The sequence below is a fragment of the Bison bison genome, unplaced genomic scaffold, assembly GCF_000754665.1.
Source record: "Bison bison bison isolate TAMUID 2011002044 unplaced genomic scaffold, Bison_UMD1.0 scf7180017864384, whole genome shotgun sequence".
Taxonomy (NCBI): Eukaryota; Metazoa; Chordata; class Mammalia; order Artiodactyla; family Bovidae; genus Bison; species Bison bison.
The window spans coordinates 3,925,401-3,932,476 of record NW_011494956.1 but is presented as its reverse complement, the minus strand read 5'-3'; the positions used below and the strand labels follow the sequence as shown (position 1 = coordinate 3,932,476).

Sequence of the window (7,076 nt, the reverse complement as noted above, 5' to 3'; positions counted from 1 at the left end):
GCGGTTTCAGGAAGGAAATACCTTGACCTTGGAAAGACTCTGAGACTGGCCAGGATGGGACTGGGACGCCTGGGCCCCGGGCTCAGTCCCTGCTCAGCTTCGGAGGTCGCTTTTCTAGGCCGCTGGGGCCCCAGCCCCCACTCTCTACCCCCAATCTCAGCGCAAACGCAACCCGCCTGCGCTCGCGCCCCTCACTCCCAAGTGCCCCAGCGCCCCTCCGCCCACCCTGGGAACCCGCGCTGCCCCGCGCCGGGTGCCCGCCCACCTTGTCTGCACAGCTGCTCCGGGGCTACCTGCGGTGAGAGGAGCTGCGGGAACCCGGGAGCGGAGCCTGTGTTCTGCTTCCAACGCTTGGCGATCGAGCGTGCTCCTTACACACAATCTTGGCTGGAGTTACGCAGGCTTCTGAGCGACGTCGGTGACGAAACCCGTGGTTTCTAGTTTCGTTTCCTAAATCCTGGGTAACAAAGGGGCTTCCGGCCCTCTTCCTCACTTGGGCACTTCCGCGTCTCTGCGCGAGACCTGGGGGCTGGACCGACGCCCCTGTGCGGCGAGGAGAGGCTGTAGGCTGCTTTCCTTGCCCATAGAGCGGCTCCAAATACTTGGGTCTTGAGGTTCAGGTCCGCGAGGAACTGAGAGATCGAAATCAGCTGGAAACTTACAAAGTCATTAACAGGGAGTGGCCGCCTCCGGGGGCACTCTGGGTGCGGAGTTCCGCGGAGTTTCCTTTACGGTTGCCTTGACCGACCTCTGTCCCTTAGAGTCCAGTAGCTTTCCAGCCGGGAAGCTGAGAGCAGTAAAGAGTACACATGGCAACGAGTTGAGATTGTTTTATCTCTTGAAACAAGCCTTTTTCTGTTTTGTTCTCTGCTGTCTCTGCTCCTGTCTGTCTCTCTTTCCACTAAATGGCGTTTAACTCCTTTGAAGGGCCTTTTAGAATGTTTACTGTTTACAGCGCTCCTACTAGCAAACAGGCACACCAAGAAAATATTTGTTAAAATAAAAGATTCATTGTTGTTTTTCAATTCACACTTTCATTTACCAAAGTGACACATGACCTTCTAAACAATTAAAGCCGAATATGGAGAAAAGAAGTGAGATGTACCTTGCCTTTTAGCTCTCTGATTGCTAATTATCTATTGCAGAAGGAATAGGAAAACTGTAGAGATCCAGTACGTTGCATTACAATGTTATTTTTCAATCTCCCCTCTTCTATGAATATTGTTCTTGAATCTCTAGACGTTCTGTTTTCTTTTAACAGAAGAAATCTCCTTCATCTGCTTGCTGCTGTTGCTGCTGCTAAGTCGCTTCAGTCGTGTCCGACTCTGTGCTACTCCATAGATGGCAGCCCACCAGGCTCCTCTGTCCGTGGAATATCTAGGTAAGAATACTGGAGTGGGTTGCCATTTCTGTCTCCATCATCTTGCTTACGGTTGGTTTATACCATTGCCACATTCTCTCCATGGCAATAGAGAATGAGGGTTGGTGCTTCAGCTTCTTGAATATGGATTTCCAAGAATTTCTCATTTTGATCTATAATTTCAACTTTATTCCCCCTTTTGTTTGAAATCAGGAAGTCTTCAGTCTCTAGGACAGTCTCTCTGAGATTCTGTGGTGCTAAGTTGGATCTCTTTCTTCTTACACCCCTCTTTACACACTATAACTTCCTATTACAAAATAGTTATATCTGCCTCTTCCTATTTTCTCAAACATGTTAAGATTTTATTCCCCTCTGTACATTAACATTTTCTTGTTGTTCTTGTACTTTTAATAGCTTTGGTTTTTGTTTTGTTTTAACTACATTTGCTTTCATTTTATTATGATCTCTAAAGAAAAGTACTTTTAATTAGAAAATGTCTATGCATAGCATAAACTATTAGTTGCTTACCCAAAACTCAGCATCTGCTTTTATAGGGTAAAGTAGTGGTTCTCAAGCTTTAATGTGCATCAGAACCACCTGAAATTCTTGTTTAAACTCAATTTGTGAAGCACTATTTTCAATTTTCTGAGTCAGTAGTTTGGGATTGAGCCTGGAATGTGCTTTTCTGATAAATTCAAATGTGATGTTGATAATGTTATCCTATGGACCTCGCTTTAAGAACCACTTGGTTAAGATATCCTATTTTGGTCAGATATTGGGGAGCAGTGCATTCATGGAACAAGGGTCCTAGTCTGAAGTATGAATTTTGATTGGTGGACAATCATGGTGACACCAGCCTGTCTCCTTTGCCTGTTATTGGTGCACATGTTGGCATATTTCTCAGATTTGGCTGAGGAAAAATCTTGAAGATTTCTAGAAAAGCATTCCTACCTAATTTTAAATATAATTGTGTATATATACACACACATACATATATATATATATGCTCCATCTACTAAGCTATGGTTTTTCCAGTAGTAATGTATGGATGTGAGAGTTGGCCTATAAAGAACGCCAAGAACTGAAGAATCAATGCTTTTGAGCTGTGGTGTTGGAGAAGACTCTTGAGAGTCCCTTGGACTGCAGGGAGATCAAACCAGTCAATCCTAAAGGAAATTAGTCCTGAATATTCATTGGAAGGACTGATGTTGGTGCTGAAACTCCAATACTTTGACCACCTGATGCGAAGAACTGACTCATTGGAAAAGACCCAGATGCTGGGAAAGATTGAAGGCAGGAAGGGAAGGGGACGACAGAGAATGAGATGGTTGGATGGTATCACTGACTCGATGGACATGAGTTTGAGCAAGCCCCAGGAGTTGGTGAAGGACAGGGAAGCCTGGAGTGCTACAGTCCGTGGGGTCACAGAGTTGGATATGACTAAGCGACTGAACTGAGTTAAGCTACCAGGGAAGCCTGTATATACATACACAAATACATATATCAGTTCAGTTCAGTTCAGTCGCTCAGTCATATCCAACTCTTTGTGACCCCATGAATTGCAGCATGCCAGGCCTCCCTGTCCATCACCAACTCCTGGAGTTCACTCAAACTCACATCCATTGAGTCGGTGATGCCATCCAGCCATCTCATCCTCTATCATCCCCTTTTCCTCCTGCCCCCAATCCCTCCCAGCATCAGAGTCTTTTCCAATGAGTCAACTCTTCGCATGAGGTGGCCAAAGTACTGGAGCTTCAGCTTTCATCATTCCCTCCAAAGAATACACACTTACATATACACACTTATACACAAACATATAGGACTTGTGGGAAGATCCCAAGAACTTGATGACCCCTTTGAATTGTAGCACTGACCCTGACTTACATAGTTCCAGATGTTTTATTTTATGAAGTCTGGCCTGTGGTTGTGGACTCACCAAGAGTATTTATTTTTGTTTTTCACCTGATTTCTTACTCAAAATGAGCAAGTTTCTATATTGCTGTCCCCTTCTACCTGGATGGGGTTTATGTCTTAATAATTTTACACCATGGTTGTAACTCTTCATGATTCTTGCTTTCTGTTTAAGCTGTTTGAGAGTATTTATTAATAAAAAGTGTGCTTCCCATATGGCGCTAGTGGTAAAGAACCCATCTGCCAATGCAGGAGACTTAAGAGACATGGGTTCAATCCCTGTGTCAGGAAGATCCTCTGGAGGAAGACATAGCAACCCACTCCAGTATTCTTGCCTGAAGAATCCCATGGACAGAGGAGCCTGGTGGGCTGCAGTCCATAGGGTCACAAAGAGTTGGACGTGACTGAAGCAACTTAGCATGGCACAGCATTAATATAAAGTAATCTTAGCATTGTACCACTGAAAATCTTAAACATATTCTAAAATCCTCTTTTTTGCTCTTTGTTTTCCTGTTTAGGCCAGCTGCTGTAACCAGTAGCTCCAAGAGAGTGCCGCAGCCCCAAGGTGAAGTTGGTATAATAGATTTCCTGGGAAACAGCATAAGGAGGTCTTGACATATGGGTACCTCAGGCTCACCATTAGACAAAATTTTCTATTTTGAGTTATTAATGTAAGCAAAGATTTTTAATTTTCCAAGAGGTCACCATATATGAATTCTTTAGTCATTAACTCTGGGCATAATTTTGGATAATGCTGATGGTATTATCAACCTCAAAATATCAATGACATAGTTTTGTTTTGTTTTTTCATGACACAACAGCCAAATGGAAATGTTCTCTATTGGTGGACTTGGGGCTCTGTTTTACAGCATCACTCAAGGACCCAGGCTCATGGAAATTTCATGTATGGTTTTTGAGATTTTTCTGGGCTTTGACATTGAGTCTGCATAAGAAAGGATAAGTTGTTGCCTATGAAGGGTTTTTATGGGCCAGGTTTGAAATTGATATACATATTTCTGTCTACATTTCCTTGGGCAGAACTCAATTATATGGCCTCACTTGTATCTCTTCAGAAAGATAAGTAATGAGTTACTAAGGAATTGATTTTTATACCATCTTTATAGGTTTTTTACATATGATTAAAAATAACAAAAAGCTCCTGTTTAACAAACTGTATATTGCCAGATGTATGATAACAGCTACTTATAAAATCATAAATTTGACTTTACCAAAAAATATTTTCATAAATTTTTAATATGGTCTAAATGAGTCAGGCTTCATTTTTAATACTCATATTTTTTCAGGTCCCACTGAAAAGAGAAATGGACATTTTTGAAATTATGATGTACATAACTGCATCTATCAAGATTTTCCAAGAACCTATTGCAACAAAAAAATATAGAATACATAAGGAGGTTGTTAATCCAAAAATAAGAGTTCTGTAATGGTTTTCTACACAAAAAGATTTCTCAGCTATGTTTTTTAAAGATGAGTAGAAGATAGCCATAAGCAAAAGGCAGCAATATATGCCAAGAGACATAGTGTATTTCAGGATTATGAGGGTTAAGTATGGCTGCAGTGCATGAGGGAGCAAGACATGGAATGGAAAGAGACAGTCTGTGTTAATGCAGAGAAAGTACACTGTTCACCAAAGTTTGTGTTCTTTCTTCCTTGGTATAGAACTGTTACTGAGAACTGGCCAACTAACATGTGGCCATATGACTGAATTTCAGCCAACAGAGTTTGAGAAGAAACAAATGTTATCACTTCCAAGCTAAGAATCTTAAGCAGCAGGTGAGCCTTCACCATACTGTTTCTCTTCCATCGGTTTATGCTAAGACCCTAAGAGATGACAGAACTACAAAACAGAGGTTTTGTGGCCCTGAAACACTGTGTGAATGAAAGCTGCCCATGGATTAGAAATTTTCACCTTGTCAGTTATGGGGAAGAGAAAGAAAGTTGGAGTCAGAAAAGTCATTACAATTTGTGACAGGAGCTATCAGCATCCAGACTAATCAATTCTGGAAAAGTTGGGCAGGAACCACAAGTTAGAGGTCATACACTGTGCTGAAGAGATTGGGTTTGATCTTGGAGATTGAAGTATGATACAATTTTAAGTATGAAAAAGACACTATTAAGCTCTTGCTTTGCATGCATACTAAGTCACTTCTTGCTTTAAGAAGGACTAAATTGTGACAGAGTGATTTGTAGAGTAGGAAGAGAAAGGAGATCATTTTAGTGACAAAGATACTTTCCTGAAAAATAACGAGAGAGATCATGTTTAGTGAATTCGGAAAGGAGAAGATGCATTCCAGAGACAGGAAAAAGTAAAAATATAGATGTTGCTTGGTCACAGCAGATTTGGGGGAGGAAAAAGGGAGGGGATTATTTTAAGAATGGCTTCATTTTGAAAAACTGGATAGATGACAGTGCATACATATAGACATCACAGAATGAGATTAGGAGTAAAGTCTAGTTAGATTAGGCAAGTGTGAGATGCCTGGGGGTATCAAACCTGAGACAGTGGATCCTATATACCTGTTGAGAAAACTTGAAATATGCACAAAAGTTGAATATATTGAAACAGACTTACAGTATTGAGTTTGGAGCATGAGGAGTGGGTCAAGCATGGAAATAAGAGACCCCAGTGTTTAATGAGCTCATTAAACACTGGTGAGACTGAAAGTGGGAAAGGACAAAGAGCACCATGTATAACAGAAGTGTAATATTTCTAAAACTAAGGAGGGAGAGACTTTTAATGAGGAAGTGATCAGTGGTGTTATAGCTGTAAGAGGTGTGAGAAATTGCGCTTGTGGGGCAGAGTCTTGCACTTAGCCCTTAGGTCATAAGATCCTGTCATTTTTTGCATCTAATGACAAGGAAAGGAGTACTCACACAGACCTTCGAGTTCAATACCATGTCTAATTTATTATGACCTCTACTTCCCTATCCTAGAAGGGAAAGGAAGTCACTAAACAGAAAATATATCCCATGATCTTAACCACAACCCGAAGCCTATTGGTGGATATGAGTTAAGTGGAAATAAAGTAGTATTTCACTATGTAGTTTCAGGGCCCTGTGGTACAGTAGTTCCCTTTTTTGGGGGGAGCGGTGAGGGACAAGTAGACAAGAAAGAGAGAGAAGGAGTGCTCCAGAGCTCTGTTTCAGTGAGCAGGAAGGGAGTGACCAGGCTGCTGCATCACTGGCTACTGTCGCCCTGGGAGGAGGCACAGGGCTAAATCTTTTCCTGAGGTTTAAACTTGTAGCTACAGCTTTATCAGTCACCATCTGATGAGCTTATCTGTTTTGATTCTTCACTTTGCACAATTTTACTTACCCCAAATCTAAACCAACAAAACAAAGAGTTAAATTTTGGGCATAAAATTTCTACTTATTTAGCCAATATCAAACAATTGGAGAACAGTGTGGAGATTCCTTATTAGGTTGGAAATAGAACTGCTTATGATCCAGGAAATCTGAGCACAAGAGACATTTTAATATACATTTGTTCTTGCTATCAGTTAAATTTTTAACAGTTTCCAGAGGGTCTAGTAAGTACAAAGCCCATTACCAATCTTAGCAAGGACAATTTTATTGGAATGCTAGGAATGGACACCATATATCAGTGGTTTACAGAATAAAAAGGAAGTAATGAAATATAGCGGAGAAGGCAATGGCACCCCACTCCAGTACTCTTGCCTGGAAAATCCCATGGACGGAGGAGCCTGGTGGGCTACAGTCCATGGGGTTGCTAAGAGTCGGACACGACTGAGCGACTTCACTTTCCCTTTTCACTTTCATGCAT

General features: G+C 41.6%; 1 protein-coding gene across 5 annotated transcripts in view; it reads right to left on the bottom strand.

Annotated features, from left to right (window-relative positions):
• The window catches only part of LOC105001759 (phospholipid scramblase 2), a 29,212-nt gene extending 28,247 nt beyond the window's left edge, over positions 1 to 965 (bottom strand). The window contains exon 1 of one of the 5 annotated variants that reach the window (XM_010858132.1): positions 266 to 965. The gene's annotated coding sequence lies outside the window, so the exon portion shown is untranslated. The remainder of the gene's footprint in view (positions 1 to 265) is intronic. The other 4 variants (XM_010858133.1, XM_010858130.1, XM_010858131.1 and 1 more) reach the window with 4 other exon arrangements.
• Positions 966 to 7,076: the final 6,111 nt, after the last annotated feature.